The sequence below is a fragment of the Bos javanicus genome, chromosome 25, assembly GCF_032452875.1.
Source record: "Bos javanicus breed banteng chromosome 25, ARS-OSU_banteng_1.0, whole genome shotgun sequence".
In the NCBI taxonomy this organism is placed as follows: Eukaryota; Metazoa; Chordata; class Mammalia; order Artiodactyla; family Bovidae; genus Bos; species Bos javanicus.
This window is the reverse complement of record NC_083892.1, coordinates 4,321,435-4,340,413: the sequence shown is the minus strand read 5'-3', so window position 1 is coordinate 4,340,413 and position 18,979 is coordinate 4,321,435. Positions and strand designations below refer to the sequence as shown.

The 18,979-nt window shown below is 45.7% G+C and overlaps 1 protein-coding gene across 8 annotated transcripts in view; it reads right to left on the bottom strand.

Moving 5' to 3' along the window:
* The window catches only part of RBFOX1 (RNA binding fox-1 homolog 1), a 2,444,696-nt gene that overhangs the window by 2,310,091 nt on the left and 115,626 nt on the right, over positions 1-18,979 (bottom strand). The window lies entirely within an intron of this gene.

The following is an 18,979-nucleotide window of genomic DNA, read 5'->3' as shown; positions in this document are numbered from 1 at the left end:
CTGATACCCAGATTTTGGTTGGAAGGACTGACTCTGCTGCTGCTGCTGCTGCTAAGTCGCTTCAGTCGTGTCCAACTCTGTGCGACCCCATAAACGGCAGCCCACCAGGCTCCCCCGTCCCTGGGATTCTCCAGGCAAGAACACTGGAGTGGGTTGCCATTTTCTTCTCCAATGCATGAAAGTGAAAAGTGAAAGTGAAGTTGCTCAGTCGTGTCCGACTCATAGAGACCCCATGGACTGCTGCCTACCAGGCTCCTCCGTCCATGGGATTTTCCAGGCAAGAGGACTGGAGTGGGTCTCCACTGCCTTCTCCTGACTCTACTGAGAACCAAGTCAAAGAAAGGTACACCTCAACTACATCTGGACTTTCTTTTGTCTCCTCTTTGCTGGGAACAATAGTGTGATTAATCTATCATTGGTTTGGATGGTGTTATTCCTTTATTGGCTTATTAAGAGATGTTATCCTCTATGTTATTGATTTGTGAAAAATTATTATTATAAATCATAATTCCTACAGAGAACCTGTGTCAAATAAATTACTGGCAAAGACAGCCTCAGTCTCTGAGCATAATTTGCCCTGAACAGAACATGGGGGCACAGTGCCCCCTGCTGTGCCAAGGAACCCAGGGAAGGCAGAGAACGGAGAAACACGGGCTCCCTGGAAATCGTTCAAAAGACATTGTTAAACTCCCTGTGCTAAGGGAAAAAACCAGACCCAAAAAGATTTCCTGGTGGCTCAGATGGTAAAGAATCCCTGGATTGGGAAGATCCCCTGGAGAAGGGAATGGCTGTCCACTGCAGTATTCTTGCCTGGAGAATTCCATGGACAGAGGAGCCTGGTGGTCTATAATCCATGGGGATGCAAAGGGTCAGAAACAACTGAGTGACTAACATTTTCACTTTCAAAAAGACTCCATTTACATGAGGTACCTAGAATAGGCAAATTCATAGAGATAGAAAGTAGAATGGTGGTGACAAGGGCCTGAGTGGGGGAGGGGCAGTGGGTAGTATTTAATTAGTGCAGGGTTTCTGTCTGGAAGTTGAGAAAGTTCTGGAAATGAGTAGTAGTGACACAACATTGTAAATGAACTTAAAGCCACTGAATCATACACTTAAAATGGTTAAAATGATCATTTTATGTTGTGTGTATTTTATCCCAGGTATAAAGGTGGGGTGGTATGGAGAAGGCAATGGCATCCCACTCCAGTACTCTTGCCTGGAAAATCCCATGGGTGGAGGAGCCTGGTAGGCTGTAGTCCATAGGGTCGCTGAGAGTCGGACACGACTGAGCGACTTCACTTTCACTTTTCACTTTCATGCATTGGAGAAGGAAATGGCAACCCTCTCTAGTGTTCTTGCCTGGAGAATTCCTGCTGTCTATGGGGTCGCACAGAGTTGGACACGACTGAAGTGACTTAGCAGCAGCAGCATAAAGGGGGGAAAGATCCTTTTCTTTTGGGAAAGGCGACAGGCAGGCGTTGGAAGGAAAAGCACAACTGAGCATTCTCCAAACGCCGGCGCCCTGTCTGCTCCCCTCCAAGGGAAGCCATGGTCACAGGACAAAACCCCCAGGTGCCAGCTTTCAGAAAGAGCCATTTATCAAAAGTGACAGTCTAATGGATATCCCTGGTTGTCAGCTCCCTACCCACTCTCTTCCAACTTTGTCAAAATCAGAAACTAGACGTACTTGCTTAATGACTTAAGGGGCAGGAATAAAAGCAGAGAAGGGGAGGGTTATCTCCTTGCAAACCCTTCCCACAGAGCTGCCCTGCTTCCCTTAGACACATCCACGCAGACAAGTATCGGCCACACTCTTTGAGGAAGCCAGGCCCAACCCCCAAGCACTCATTCAATTGATTGATTGAGTGAATAGCTGTGGGGCTTCTAGGTTCTTTCTGTGCCAATGCTCGGGGCCAGAGACTCAGAACAGCCACCACCTGGAGCTCAGAGTCCAGGGGCTGGGGAGACAGGAAGAGAGCAGAGGCCATTCCCACGCAGAGACCACAGATCCAGGGCCCTGCCCTGATCACTCTCCTGGATCCTGGGCTCTCTCTCCAGCTGACTTTGTACCATTTGCCCCTGAAGGCCTAACCTGCCCCTCAGGGTTACAGTGTCCTGTTCGACAGCTCTTCAGTGCTCCATTATATTTGCATGAAAGAATGAGATCAGCCTGGCCCACGTGTTGCAAAATGAGTAGATAAAGGCAAGGTTATAAAGGCTGTGGACATGTGAACTGGCGGGCAGAGGAGCGTGCAGGCTCCGTGAAGTGTTCCCGCTCTCCACACAGGCTCCGGGGGTGATTCCCCAGCCAACAGGCTGAGGATGAGCTATATTTGTTCACATGGATTCATTTGTTTCCGGACCTGCATTTGTTTCTCTCCCAAAAGTATACAAATTGAGGATTGAAGGAACTTCAGAAACATCTTGAGACGACATAGAGAACAGACTTACGGATCCAACAGGGGAAGGAGACGGTGGGACGAATTGAGAGAGCAGCACTGAAATAGAGAGATTATCATGTGTAAAACAGAAGCTAATGGGAGGTTTCCGTACAGTGCAGGGAGCTCAGCCTGGTGCTGTGTGACAATGTAGAGGGGTGGGATGGGGTGGGAGGTGGGAAGTGGGAGGGAGTTTCAAGAGGGAGCGGACATGTGATTCATGTTGATGTACAGCAGAAACCAACAAAGCATTGTAAAGCAACTATCCTCCAGTTAAAAAGAAATTTTAAACCGAAAAAAAAAAAGCAAATATTGAACTAATTAAAAATTTAAATGATCAACCAAAACCAAAACATCCCGAGACATACTCCATCCCAAATGCACTAGAAAGAACAATAACCCTCAAAGACAGCACTATGGTTTGAACCGTGTTCCTCAAAAGATGTCCAAGTCCTAACCCCCATACTTGTGAACATGATTTTATCTGGAAACAAGGTGTTTGCAGACGACCAAATCAAAGTGGGGTGCTTAGGGTAAACCCTAAGCTAATATGCCTGTGTCCTTATAAAAATGAGAAATCTGGAAAAGGAGACAGATGTGTATAGAAGAAAGATGATGTGAAGGTAAACGGAGACTGTCATCCACAGGCCGAGGCACCCTGGAGACTAGCAGAAGCTGGCAGAGAGTCATGGAACATATTCCTCCTCGGCCCTCACAGGGAAACAGATACCTGCTGACACCTTCGTTTTCAGCCTTCAGAACTGCAAGAAATACATTCCTGTTGTCCATAAGGCTCCCGGTTTGTGGTATTTTGCTAGAGCAAACAAATTCGTACAGAAAAGTGGGGTGCCACAGTAACAAATACCTAAAAATGAGGAAGTGGCTTTGGATGTGGGAGATCAAACCATTCAACCCTAAAGGAAATCAATTCTGAATATTCATTGGAAGAACTGATGCTGAAGCTCCAGTACTTTGGCCACCTGATGCAAAGAGCTGACTCATTAGAAAGGACCCTGATGCTGGGAAAGATTGAAGGCAAGAGGAGAAGAGGGTGACAGAGGATGAGATGGTTGGATGGCATCACTGACTCAATGGACATGAGTTTGGGCAGAATTCGGAAGACAGTAGACGACAGAGAAGCCTGGTGTGCTGCAGTTCATGGAGTCGCAAAGAGTCAGACATGACTGAGTGACTGAACAACAAGTAGAGACTAGAAGAGTTTTGAAAGGCAGGTGTATGTGTCTATGAACAGACCATTGAGGGCATTTTGGTTTGAGCTCAGAAAGAAAACAGAAGGGTTTTACAGAAAGCCTCCACCTTCACAGAGAACAACTAAGGACTCCTGACAGAAGGTTGGTAGAAACAAGGATGGCAAAGGCCATTCTGATGAGGCCTCAGACAGAAATGAGGAGCACATGGCTGGAAAAGAGGAAACTAACTGAGAATTTATTTTCTTAACCTCTTCCAGCTTCTAGAAGCTGGCTGCATTCTTTAGCTTGTGGCCCCTTACTCCATCATCAACTGTGGCAGCAACTGGTAGAGTCCTTCTCACGTCACATCACTGTGACTCTGATTCTCCTGCTTCCCTCTTCCCTGTTTAAGGACCTCAATGATTTGGGCCCACTTGGATAATCCAGGATAATCTCCTCATCTCCAAAGTCAGACAATCAGTAACCTTAATTTCTTCTGTTACTTTAATGTCCTTTGCTGTGTAACAGAGCATATTCATAGGTTGCAGAAATTAGGGTGTGGACATCTCCAAGGGTCATTATTCTGCCAACTATATCAGATCTCTACTCCTCTACCCCTCTGAAAGAACTTCAGCCTCCCTTGCAGCTAGATGTCTGCAGGATATTATGTATCCTGTGGGGTTTTTTTGCAATTTCCAGAAAGTCTTCTTAAAAGGAGAGGATACTCCCTTCATTGCACCGCCTCAATTCTGCTATCCGAAATCAGATGTGATGGCTGGAGCTGCAGCAGCCATGCTGGGTCAGGACAATAGCACCTCATAGGCATGACGGAAGAGAGAGCTGAAAGGAGCCTGCATCTGTGATGACGTTATGGAGTCACCACATCAACCTAGAGGGTCTGCCTTGCACCTGTTTATATGTGGGAACATAAAAGTTTGTGCTTAAACCTCTATGGGGGTGCGGAGGGTGCAGGTTCTCTCACAACAAAAAGAACATCCTCAACATTGTCAATCAACCATGTGTGGCAGTCACACTCAGTCGTGTCTGACTCTTCTCAACCCCATGGACTATAGCCCACCAGGCTGCTCTGTCCATGGAATTCTCCAAGTAAGAATACTGGAGTGGGTTGCCATTTCCATAAAAATTTTTTTAAAAAGGGATGATGAGAAACCAAGAGAGGGTTTTGAATGGAGATTCAAATGAAACAAAAAGATAAAAAATAAAAATGAACTTCCTTACAGATTCTGAGGATGAAAACATTAATTTATTCATTTATTTTTCAACATGCATAAAGAGCCTACTGGGTGCAAGCAGAGTGCTAGATGTTGGATATACAAACAGAAACCTGCCATGGGCAGGTCCTTGGACCCCGTGGGTTTATGGCTTCGTGGAGAGAAAGTTTAAACATCAGTTGCCACACAGTGTGGTACTTGCTCCTTAGAAATAGGACAGGTGGGCTGGGGAGGCTTCAGCTCTGTCTGGGGAAAAAAGGACATGTAGGAGCTGCAGCTGGTAAAGGGGAGAGAGCCATCCAAGCAGCAGGAACATCATGGACAAAGGTCCAGTGGGGGAGACAATGACACATCAGTGGGTCAACAGCCAAGTGGGCAGAGTGGGGAGGGCAGGACCAGCAATTTGCGGGGAGGCTATGGTTTTTCCTGTGGTCATATATGGATGTGAGAGCTGGACTGTGAAGAAAGCTGAGCGCCAAAGAATTGATGCTTTTGAACTGTGGTGTTGGAGAACACTCTTGAGAGTCCCTTGGACTGCAAGGAGATCCAACCAGTCCATTCTGAAGGAGATCAGCCCTGGGATTTCTTTGGAAGGAATGATGCTGAAGCTGAAACTCCAGTACTTTGGCCACCTCATGCGAAGAGTTGACTCATTGGAAAAGACTCTGATGCTGGGAGGGATTGGGGGCAGGAGGAGAAGGTGACGACAGAGGATGAGATGGCTGGATGGCATCAGTGACTTGACAGACGTGAGTCTGAGTGAACTTCGGGAGTTGGTGATGGACAGGGAGGCCTGGCGTGCTGTGATTCATGGGGTTGCAAAGAGTCGGACACGACTGAGCAACTGAACTGAACTGAACTGAGCAGAGTTTAGGTGTGTGAAGCTAAAGAGCTTGGCTTGTATGTTGGGGCCACTAGGAAGGACCAACTGGGAGGCTGAGCAGCGAGGGGACAGGTATTAAGTATCTGAGCCCATTTCCCTGTTCCTGTGAGCCCCCCGTGATGCAAATGCTCTCAGGACCCTTCCCCACCCCCACCCTCCCCAAGCCCCACCCTACCCCCCATAGGTCTGTCCGTGAAGGAGGAAGATGCCCTCGCCCCCTCAGGCTTCCAGAACCTAGTTCTTATCACTAAACCTTCCACATCACAGCTGCTGATTTTATTTGCTATTTAGGTTTCCCATTGGTAGCTTCGACCTCTCAGTTGGTGATTATTAATAAACCTAGATAAGACAAACAACTTTTGACCCCCACCCCCTCCCCCCCAAAAAAACTTGCAGATTTTCAAAGTTCAAAATGGTATCTATAAATGATTCGTCTTGGCAAACACAGTCCCTCCCCTAGGCAACGTGAACTGTTGGCAGCAGCTTAAAAAGAGGCATTCATTTCCTCCTCTCTTTGCATCTGTGGTTTAGATGTGCAAAAATATGGTTCAGCATTTTTACTCTAACGCGGATCTCGCCACACTCCTGCCCCCACTTGTCTCGCTGGCAGAGGACGAGGCCAATCAATCAGGCATTATATCAGTCGGGCTCGCCTGACAATTTCAATAGTGGTGCTGATTGAAGGATTCGCAGAAAACAGACAAGGTCATTGCTGAAGTGCAGGGTCAAGGGTGGCCATAACAAATAGCCCATTAAATGGGATGGTACTCACCTCTCTTCCCTGAGCAAAAAAAAAAAAAAAAAACAGAGAGAAGCTACAACCATACAGATAATGGGATGGAGTGGTGAGGAGCCTTCCAGCAAATTGTCATGTACATGTCATTTTGGCTTGTAAAGGACACTGGCAGCCCATTAGGCAGCTGATCCAGGTAATTTAAGGGGGAAAAGCAGCACGGCTCTGTGAGGACAGCGTTCTCTGATTGACTTTCTCTGTGTCACTTTATGGATGAAGACCTCCTCACTGCCTAGTGTCACTGTTGGTAGTGTTTAAGCATGCTCTGCTCAAAGGCTGGTTTTCATAACCCATAAAGTACACCAGGGGTCAAGGGAGGCTTTGATTCAGTATCTTTAGTATCTCTGGGAAACATTGTATATTCTCTCTACCTTCAAGTTGGACATTTCCAGGTTGAGAGAATATACAATATTTATATGTGCACATGTGACTATAAAGGCTCTGAGAAGGCCTGCAGAAAAGCATCATCGTAGCCTTAGAAGTAATAACTAGGTATCTGGAGTGATTGCAGCCATGAAAATAAAAGACACTTGCCCCTTGGAGGGAAAGCTATGACAAACCTAGACAGCATATTAAAAAGCAGAGACATCACTTTGCCAACAAAGCTCCATATAGTCAAAGCTATGGTTTTTTCAGTAGCCATGTATGGATGGGAGAGTTGGACCATAAAAAAGGCTGAACACTGAAGAATTGATGCTTTTGAATTGTGGTGCTGGAGAAGACTCTTGAGAGAGTCCCTTGGACTTCAAGGAGATCAAACCAGTCAATCATAAGGAAAATCAACCCTGAATATTCATTGGAAGGACTGATGCTGAAGCTGAAGCTCCAGTACTTTGGCCACCTGATGTAAAGAGCCAACTCGTTGGAAAAGACCCTGATGCTGGGAAAGACTGAGGGCAGGAGGAGAAGGGTGTGGCAGAGGATAAGATTGTTAGATAGCATCACCAACTCAATGGACATGATTTTGAGCAAACTCAAGGACATGAAGAAGGATGGAGGAGAAAGGCGTGCTGCAGTCTGTGGGGTCATAAAGAGTTGGACACAACTGACCAACTGACCAACAACAATCCAGTGGCCTTGCCACTTGATACTGTGTAACCCTGCAGGTTGTAAGAATTAAATTAGACAGGAAAAACATGTAAAGCATACTGCCTAGTACATGGTAAGCATATAACACATATGTACTAGAATAATAATTATTAATATTGAACCCAGTGTTTAATACAACTGACTCTCTATCCATTTCTCAGGCAACACCTTTTATAGCCTATGAAACTGGTTTTCCTCAAAACACGATTTGGGAAAGACTAGAACAATCTCTAAACCTTAACTGAAGTCTCTGAAAATTAACCCTGTGTAACTCATCTTCCCAGTGCCTGAGGCACAGTCTAAAATACCCTGCAAACATATGTCGAAATCAATTTGAAAATTTCAACCTGTTTCCCTGAGCACCAGCTCAGTTGATCCTGGGAACTTCATGTGCAGTCTTAACCCATTTCACAGATGGGGACAGTAAGGCCCAGAAAGTTTAAGAAACTTGCTCCACATAATCATAGAGCCCATCTGTGCTTTGCCTTCGACAATTCTCCTGCTGTTTTCCAGTGTGTGCACAGTTGGTGCTTCATCAGGGCCAGTTGCTCTCGCGCTGGCATTCTGCTGTCCTGGTTCAGCAGAGACTGACTGAGTTCTGGCAAGCGAGGCGGTGCCGGCTCAGATCTAAATGGCTGTCATCTTTCAGGCCAAGCACCTTTTCCTTCCACCCCACCTTCCTGGAGGGCCTAGAGCCTGAATGAATGAACACAGCCTACTTTTTGCCTCAAACCACCGCCACCGCCCCTTGCTCCTGAGCCCACTTGAGGAAGACTCACATGTATGTACTCTGGCACCATATATCCACTTGTGGATTTCAGATTCCACCAGGCCCTCAAGGTTGTGTGAAATCCTTCTGTTTCCCTAAGAATGAATGAAGACGTGTTGGCTGTATCTCTGTGGCTTTGGATATCCAGCTATTTCTCAGCAGTTGGAGTGTGAAATTAGGCAGATGGAACATCCAGATAACGGACGGCGCTGCATCTGGAAACCGTGGCATCAAACAGACAGTCGGAGCTGGTTGCTTTAGTGCGTGGGCAGAGAAGGCATTAATTCCAGCCCATTCCTGACTGCTAAATGCAGGCGTGCAAAGCAGAAAAGAGCATGAACCCTGTGATCTTTGGGCTCAGATCCCACCCCTATCACTTATCCTCTGTGTGATCATAAGTGGAGACTTAAGATTTGGGTTTTGCCCATAAAATAGGCATAAAATACCTCCAAGAAATGTTTGGAGGATTCAGAGAAATAAACCACCGTGGCACATTGCAAGCACTCAATAAATTATCTGATGTTTGCTCTTTAATATTCTTAAACATAAAAAGACACCCAAACCCTTGCCAACTGCATCAGAACATGGGTTTTACAAATAATTAAATGAGGTCAGCGTGATTTCATTGAAGGCTGTCAGGCAGCTTCCGTGATAAATAAGGCAAATTTTTACAGGCGCATCTATTAGACCCTTAAATTAGTCAAACACAAGGAAGCACACTAGGAAAACACAGACTAGGAGGTGGATCCTGCTTGCAAATCAGAACAGTATAGAAATGGCCACAGATTGCAAATCATAAATTCCATTTTCCAGAAGCTCCATTATATGTAGATACCAGAAGGCAAATAAAAGCATACTTAAAGATGGTGTTGGCAACATCTATTTAAAAAAAAAAAAAAAAAGACGAAAATGGCAATGATTTCACAGCACCAAACTCAAACCAGCGGTAATATATAATATCAGACCCCAAATTTTTCAATGCGCACTGAATAATGATTGAATAACCGCTGAATTGGAACCATTAAAGCATTTAAAAAGAAAAAGCTGTGACTCCTGCAGTCACTGCATTAGAGATGATTCTTTCAAATACCACGTGTCTCCATTAACCCTTAGATGGCCTGAGTGTCAATATGACGTCTCCAAGATGCCCTGGAAAAAAGCCTGAACCTTTGGGGTCGGGGGGACACAACTCAGGCTAGAGCTGATGTTCCCAGTTGTGGGGCGGGGGGTGATCTTGCCATCCCAGGGGCATTTGGCAACATCTGGGAACAGTTTTGATCATCACAACTGGGGGAAATGGGAATGCTACTGACATCTCTTGAGTAGAGACCAACAGAGTAGAGACTGGATGCTGCAAAGTTTCCTAGGGTACAGGATGTTCTTGTTGCTGCTGTTGCTACTGTTTAGTCACTAAGTCATGTCCGACTCTTTTGCAACCCCACAGACTGTAGCCCGCCAGGCTTCTCTGTCCATGAGGATTTCCCAGACAAGAATACTGGAATGGGTTGCCGTTTCCTCTTCCAGGGGATCTTTCCACCCCAGGGATCAAACCTGAGTCTCCCACATTGGCAGGCAGGTTCTTTACCAACTGAGCCACCTGAGAAGCCAGGGACACAGGATGGCCTCTGTAAAGATTGATCAGCCCCAATGTCAGCAATGTTGAGAAGGGGAAGCCCTGCTCTGGAGTTAGCCAGAATGCTTTTTTTTCTTCAGTTCAGTTGCTCAGTCGTGTCCAACTCTTTGCAACCCCATGGACTGCAGAACGCCAGGCTTCCCTGTCCATTACCAACTCCCAGAGCTTGCTCAAACTCATGTGCATCGAGTCAGTGATGCCATCCAACCATCTCATCCTCTGTCATCCCCTTCTCCTCCCGCCTTCAATCTTTCCCAGCATCAGAGTCTTTCAAATGAGTTAGCTCTTGGTATCAGATGGCCACAAAATTGGAGTTTCAGCTTCAACATCAATCCTTCCAATGAACACCCAGGACTGATCTTCCTTAGGATGGATTGGTTGGATCTCCTTGCAGTCCAAGGGACTCTCAAGAGTCTGCTCCAACACCACAGTTCAAAAGCATCACTTCTTCAGTGCTCAGCTTTCTTTATAGTCCAACTCTAACATCCATACATGACTACTGGAAAAACCATAGCTTTGACTAGACAGACCTTTATTGACAAAGTAATGTCTCTGCTTTTTAATATGTTGTCTAGATTGGTCTCATCTCACATGCTAGTAAAGTAACGCTCAAAATTCTCCAAGCCAGGCTTCAGTAATACGTGAACCGTGAACTTCCAGATGTTCAAGCTGGTTTTAGAAAAGGCAGAGGAACCAGAGATCAAATTGCCAACATCCACTGGATCATTGAAAAGCAAGAGAGTTCCAGAAAAATATCTATTTCTGCTTTATTGACTAAGCCAAAGCCTTTGACTATGTGGATCACAATAAACTGAAAAATTCTGAAAAAGATGGGAATACCAGACCACCTGACCTGCCTCTTGAGAAACCTGTACGCAGGTCAGGAAACAACACTTACAACTGAACATGGAACAACAGACTGGTTCCAAATGGTAAAAGGAGTATGTCAAGGCTATATACTGTCACCCTGCTTATTTAACTTATGTGCAGAATACATCATGAGAAACGCTGGGCTGGATGAAGCACAAGCTGAAATCAAGACTTCTGGGAGAAATATCAATAACCTCAGATATGCAGATAACACCACCCTTATGGTAGAAAGTGAAGAAGAACTACAGAGCCTCTTGATGAAAGTGAAAGAGGAGAGTGAACAAGTTGGCTTAAAACTCAACATTCAGAAAACTAAGATCATGGCATCTGGTCCCGTCACTTCATGGGAAATAGATGGGGAAACAGTGGAAACAGTGACAGACCTTATTTTGGGGGGCTCCAAAATCACTGCAGATGATGACTGCAGCCATGAAATTAAAAGACACTTACTCCTTGGAAGGAAAGTTATGACCAACCTAGACAGCATATTCAAAAGCAGAGACATTACTTTGTCAACAAAGGTCCATCTAGTCAAAACTATGGTTTTTCCAGTAGTCAGGTATGAATGTGAGAGTTGGATTATAAAGAAAGCTGAGCACCGAAGAATTGATGCTTTTGAACTGTGGTGGTGGAGAAGACTCTTGAGAGTCCCTTGGACTTCAAGGAGATCCAACCAGTCCATTCTAAGGGAGATCAGTCCTGGGTGTTCATTGGAAGGACTGATGTTGAAGCTGAAACTCCAATACTTTGACCACCTGATGCGAAGAGCTGACTCATTGGAAAAGACTGATGCTGGGAGGGATTGGGGACAGGAAGAGAAGGGGATGACAGAGGATGAGATGGTTGGATGACATTACTGACTCAAATACACGGGTTTGGGTAAACTCTGGGAGTTGGTGATGGACAGGGAGGCCTGGCATGCTGTGGTTCATGGGGTCGCAGAGTCGGACACGACTGAGCAACTGAACTGAACTGAACTGAACTAGGTTGGTCATAGCTTTTCCTCCAAGGAGCAAGCATCTTTTAACTTTGTGGCTGCAGTCACCATCTGCAGTGATTATGGAGCCCAAGAAAATAAAGTCTCTCACTGTTTCCATTATTTCCCCATCGATTTGCCATGAAGTGGTGGGACTGGATGCCATGATCTTCATTTTTTTAAAGTTGAGCTTTAAGTCAACTTTTCCACTCTGCTGTTTCACTTTCATTAAGAGGCTCTTTAGTTCTTCTTCTTCCATAAGAAAATTTCTGCCATAAATTTTCTTAAGATTTATTAATGTATTTATTCATTTATTTTTGGCTGTTCTGTGTCTTTGTTGCTGGGCACAGGCTTTCTCTAGTTGCTGTGAGCAGGGGCCTCTCTCTGCTGTGCTGCAGGAACTTCTCACTGCGGTGGCTTCTCTTCTTGCAAAGCATGGGTTCTAGGCATGTGGGCTTCAGTTGTTGTGGCACACGGGCTTAGTTACTCCAAGACACGTGAGATCTTCCAGCACCAGGGATCGAACCCATGTCCTCTGCCTTGGCAGGCAGATTCCTCACCACCACACCACCAGGGAAGCCTACCAGGATGCTTTTTAGTGGCGTGAGACTGACAGGCCGTTTAACCTTTCCAAGCCTCACTTCCCTCATTTGTGAAACGAGGGGAATATCATAAAACCTGCCTCTTAGGGTTGCAGAAGGTTTTGATGAGATATTAATAATAATAATCACTCCCATTCAGCAAGCTCTCACTGGGCACCAGGCACTGAGCCAAGAGCCTGTATGTGAGTTATTTGATTCAATATGTGTGACAACTCTATAAAGTAAATAACATGGCTAAGATTTCGCTAGCAAGAAGAGATAAGAAAGCCTTCTTCAGTGATCAATGCAAAGAAATAGAGGAAAACAACACAATGGGAAAGACTAGGGATCTCTTCAAGAAAATCAGAGATACCAAAGGAACATTTCATGCAAAGATGGGCTCAATAAAGGACAGAAATGGTATGGACCTAACAGAAGCAGAAGATATTAAGAAGAGATGGCAAGAATACACAGAAGAACTGTACAGAAAAGATCTTCACGACCCAGATAATCACGATGGTGTGATCACTGACCTAGAGCCAGACATCCTAGAATGTGAAGTCAAGTCGGCCTTAGAAAGCATCACTACGAACAAAGCTAGTGGAGGTGATGGAATTCCAGTTGAGCTATTTCAAATCCTGAAAGATGATGCTGTGAAAGTGCTGCACTCAATATGCCAGCACATTTGGAAAACTCAGCAGTGGCCACAGGACTGGAAAAGGTCAGTTTTCATTCCAATCCCAAAGAAAGGCAATGCCAGAGAATGCTCAAACTACCGCACAATTGCACTCATCTCACACGCTAGTAAAGTAATGCGAAAAATTCTCCAAGCCAGGCTTCAGCAATATGTGAACCGTGAACTTCCAGATGTTCAAGCTGGTTTTAGAAAAGGCAAAGGAACCAGAGATCAAATTACCAACATCCGCTGGATCATAGAAAAAGCAAGAGAGTTCCAGAAAAGCATCTATTTCTGCTTTATTGACTATGCCAAAGCCTTTGACTGTTTGGATCACAATCAACTGTGGAAAATTCTGAAAGAGATGGGAATACCAGACCACCTGATCTGCCTCTTGAGAAATTTGTATGCAGGTCAGGAAGCAACAGTTAGAACTGGACATGGAACAACAGACTGGTTCCAAATAGGAAAAGGAGTTCGTCAAGGCTGTATATTGTCACCCTGTTTATTTAACTTATATGCAGAGTACATCATGAGAAATGCTGGACTGGAAGAAACATAAGCTGAAATCAAGATTGCCGGGAGAAATATCAATAACCTCAGATATGCAGATGACACACCCTTATAGCAGAAAGTGAAGAGGAACTAAAAAGCCTCTTGATGAAAGTGAAAGTGGAGAGTGGAAAAGTGGGCTTAAAGCTAAACATTCAGAAAACTAAGATCATGGCATCTGGTCCCATCACTTCATGGGAAATAGATGGGGAAACAGTGGAAACAGTGTCAGACTTTATTTTGGGAGGCTCCAAAATCACTGCAGATGGTGACTGCAGCCATGAAATTAAAAGACGCTTACTCCTTGGAAGGAAATTTATGACCAACCTAGAGAGCATATTCAAAAGCAGAAACATTACTTTGCCAACAAAGGTTCGTCTAGTCAAGGCTATGGTTTTTCCTGTGGTCATGTATGGATGTGAGAGTTGGACTGTGAAGAAGGCTGAGCGCCGAAGAATTGATGCTTTTGAACTGTGGTGGTGGAGAAGACTCTTGAGAGTCCCTTGGACTGCAAGGAGATCCAACCAGTCCATTCTGAAGGAGATCAGCCCTGGGATTTCTTTGGAAGGAATGATGCTAAAGCTGAAATTCCAGTACTTTGGCCACCTCATGTGGAGAGTTAACTCATTGGAAAAGACTCTGATGCTGGGAGGGATTGGGGGCAAGAGGAGAAGGTGACGACAGAGGATGAGATGGCTGGATGGCATCACTGACTCGATGGACGTGAGTCTGAGTGAACTTCGGGAGTTGGTGATGGACAGGGAGGCCTGGCCTGCTGCGATTCATGGGGTCGCAAAGAGTCGGACACAACTGAGCGACTGATCTGATCTGAAGATTTCGCTGCTGGGGGAGGGGGCAGGCTTCAAACCTCAGCAGTATATGTCTTGACCTCTTCATTCATCATGCAGTCCACAGACTAGAGACCTTGCTAGAGATGTAGAATCTAAGGCCCCACCCAGACCAACAGAGTCTGAATCTGCTTTTTGGGCGTATTTCCAAGTGATTCATGTGCATGTCAGAGTTTGAGAAGCAGTATGCTAAGGACAGTGCCTGGCTCCTTAGTAAACACTAAATAAATGTTCACCATTTGCTCTGTCATCACTGTTCATGGCCTACAGAGAAATCTGCTAAAGTCAGACTCTGAGTCATAACAGACATGGACGTGGCAAAAGATCTCACAGAGGAACCTTGTCAACACCAGGCACCCCCAAGGGCATCGGGTCTGCCCTGCCCTTTAGGAAGTCTCTCTCTATATGAATGAAGTCTGGCTGTCACAAGGGGGAAGAGCTGCAACCCTAGTCCAGCCCTTCTGATTCCTCAGCCATCATTCTTCCCTCCATGCCTCTCTTCTTGGCTTATCTATTTCACACTATGGTGTGAGTGACTCACAGCTGCCTGTCCCAGGGATACCTGCAAAACTCAAATCAAGAACCCAGAGCTCTGGCAGCAAACTTCAAGCACTGAGCTGTGCCCTTCTCGCATTAGCTGCCTCAGGGGCCTTAGAGGGTGACATCAAAAGGCACACTCCATCTCTCTAGCTTTGTCTACTTTTTTTTTTCTTTTTTTTTTAAATTTTATTTTATTTTTAAACTTTACAATATTGTATTGGTTTTGCCAAATATCGAAATGAATCCACCACAGGTATACATGTGTTCCCCATCCTGAACCCTCCTCCCTCCTCCCTCCCCATACCATCCCTCTGGGTCGTCCCAGTGCACCAGCCCCAAGCATCCAGTATCGTACATCGAACCTGGACTGGCGACTCATTTCATACATGATAGCTTTGTCTACTTTTAAAATTATATAAACAATGCATCTGCATCCTCAGTATAAAATAGTCAAATTATACACAACTGTACTGTATATGCTGCTAAGTCACTTCAGTCGTGTCCGACTCTGTGTGACCCCATAGACAGCAGCCCATCAGGCTCCCCCGTCCCTGGGATTCTCCAGGCAAGAACACTGGAGTGGGTTGCCATTTCCTTCTCCAATGCACGAAAGTGAAAAGTGGAAGTGAAGTCGCTCGGTAGTGTCCGACTCTTAGCGACCCCATGGACTGCAGCCTACCAGGCTCCTCCGTCCATGGGATTTTCCAGGCAAGAATACTGGAGTGGGGTGCCATCACCTTCTCCGGTACTGTATATAGTACAAAGCAAAAGTCCTTTTCATCAGAGAAGCCATCAAGAGTGCAAAGTAGAGACTCTGGACCCAGACTGCTTGGATTTGAATTCCACCTCCACTCCTTAATAGCTGTGTGTCCTTGAACAACTTACTTAACCTTTCTGCGACTCAGTTTTCTCATCTGAGCCTCAAAGATTGGTTCAAGGATTAAATGTGACAATGCCCGCGAGATGCTTAGCTCAGAGTCTAGCACACATTATGTGTTAATGATCCCTGTTGCTCCCATGTTCCTCCTCAAAGGAAAGCCCTATTAAAGGCTTGGTGTAAAAATTTCCTACAAATGGGAGTTCCCATATGGCTCAGCGGTAAAGAACCCACCTGCCAATGCAGGAGCCGCAGGAGACATGAGTTCTATCCCTGGGTCAAGAAGACCCCCTGGAGAAGGAAACGGCAACCCACTTCGATATTCTTGCCTGGAGAATTCTATGGACAGTGGAGCCCGGTGGGGTATAGTCCATGGGGCCGCAAAGAGTCGGACATGACTCAGCAATTAGTTGAGCAGGCAAATACCCTAAAAATACAAGTGCACTTTCGGCATAAAGATGACCACACCGGACCTTGGTTTTGCAACTTGCTTTACAGCTGAACCAAACCATGGGAATATTTTAATACTAGTCACACAGACATATCCCTCGTTCTCCTTAACAGCAAGCATCCTTTGGGTGGATGCAGCAAAGTATACTGAACCATTCCCCCTATTGGTGGGCATTTAGGCTCTTCCCATTTCTCCCTGCTGGAAGTGAACTGGATATGCAGAGGCAGCCGAGCTCTGAGCACGTCAGACTCGGGAAGCAGCACAGCCAGGAAGCACAGCCAGGCGGAGGACGGGCTCATCAGCGTCTCTGCCAAAGACGGGAAGGATGACGACAATCTGTGGCACACTCAAAATAAGTCACTGTCCCCAGCCCTCCCCAAACTGAGAAATGCATCATTACTCTCCTGTCGGCTTCCTGTCACAGCTGGCGGCTGTGCCGCCCCTCACCCCCAAAACCTCCCACTAACAGGCCACGCCCAGGCCTCCAGGTTTCCATCAGCAAGGGCCCTGCTCCCTGAAACTTCTCCCTCCTACGGCGCCCCAAGTGCTCATCCTCCCCGGGACATACAAGATGCCCGAGTACAGAAGTTTCAAGGCTTGGTTAACACAGGACACTGAAACCTTACTCAGAACCCTAACTGCTAAAGCAGAGGCCTTGGTTGGACAGAGCTGGGTGCTCAGAGGAGCTAATGAAGAGCCTCATCTTCTGCCCAAGACCCCCATGTTCCTCTGGAACGCAACTGGTAAACCACTCATCTGGTCTGATCTGTTCTCCAGATTTGGTGGCTAGAGCTCATGGAGGAGAAGTAATTCAGCAAAGGCCACACAGAAAGTAAAGTAGCAGAGTCCTGGCCTTGATATCCTGACTCCTGACTCCCAGGCCACTGTGCTTTCTGCTACCCTCTGCAGCTACTCTAATGTTTGGGCTTGTTTAGACTAGGGTGTGAATGACTGCCTATCAGAGATGATTTTCTTTTCATGGACATTTTTCATGAGAGCCAGACTTCTCAACCCCAGAGCACAAGTATAACCTCCAGAATAAAACAGATCTTCCTGGATCAGGGGTTTCAGTGTGCAAAAGCTAAATATCAATTAGGGAAAAAATTATAAACATTGTTTTTATTTTTTTTTAAATTGATAGAAATCAGAAATGAACATGCAATTTACTGAACTTCTATGATTCAACTAGAAAGTTCAAATAAATCTTGCATGACAGACGGTGAAATGGTTGGATGGCATCACCAGTTCAATGAATATGAACTTGGGTAAACTCTGAGAGATGGTAAGGGATAGGGAGGCCTGGCGCGCTGCAGTCCATGGAGTCATAAGGAGTCAGACATGGCTTGACAACAGAACAACAACTGTAACCACTGCCTTCAGGCCAATCCTCTGGCTCTAGCCCCTAATGATATGAAGTCACTCTCCTCTGTCACTGAGGTACTTTGGTGGAAAAAAATCTGAGAAACCCTGAGCTAAAGGAATGACTCTCTAATAGCAATATTATAGGCAGCAGAATAAAGGAGAGATTTTAAATGGGTGGAAGGTCATCCTAAGCCCCTGAAATCTCATGTATAACTTCCACTCTACCTAATACACAATTATAATAGCAGTAAACATTTATTGAGCACTTACTTCATGCCCACCACTAAGCAAAACACTTTACGAGGATGAGTCAGCACTAACATCATCTCCCATTTTACAGACGACAAAACCGAGGCTCTGCAAGCATACATCACCCAAATCCCAGTTCATCAGTGGTACAAACAGGATCCTTCCAGAAGGATGACCAGCCATCCCAGTTTAACCAGGACTGTCCCACTTTGAGCCCTAGAAGTACCACACCCTAGAAATCCCATGGACAGAGAAGCCTGGATGGGCTACAGCCCATGGTGTCTCAAAAGAGTCGGACACGACTTAGCAACTAAACAACAAAACTTGGAAATCCCAAATTCCCAATCTAACTGGGATAGCAGTTCACCCTAGTGGAGGGCTGGCTTGAGGCTGCTCAGAGAACAGAAATGTTTACTGTGAATGGTAAAGTTTTTCGCTAAGGGGTGCCTTTGGCAAAATTCCATGGGGTTTTTCCTGGGGAGTTAGGAGAGGTGCAAACTGCTGCTTCTGGGCTGGGTGGGATGAAAATAAAGATTGCAAGTGTGGATGCAGGCGCTGAAGAATGACCGTTCATCTGAGTGACACATTTCTGATGCATTGAGTGGGGTGACCAGCTAGCCTCGTTCTGCCAGGGACTTCCCAGGTTTAAGCTCCAAAAGTCCCTGTGACTCCCTCAGCTGAGGCAAGCCAATCACACACCCTACTTCCCTACTCACCATTATGGCAGAAAGTGAAGAAGAACTAAAGAGCCTCTTGATGAAAGTGAAAGAAGAGAGTGAAAAAGTTGGCTTAAAGCTCAACATTCAGAAAATTAAGGCCATGGCATCCAGTCCCATCATTTCATGGCAAATAGATGGAAAAACAGTGGAAACAGTGGCTGACTTTATTTTGGGTGGCCAAAATCACTGCAGATGGTGACTGCAGCCATGAAATTAAAAGACACTTACTCCTTGGAAGGAAAGTTATGACC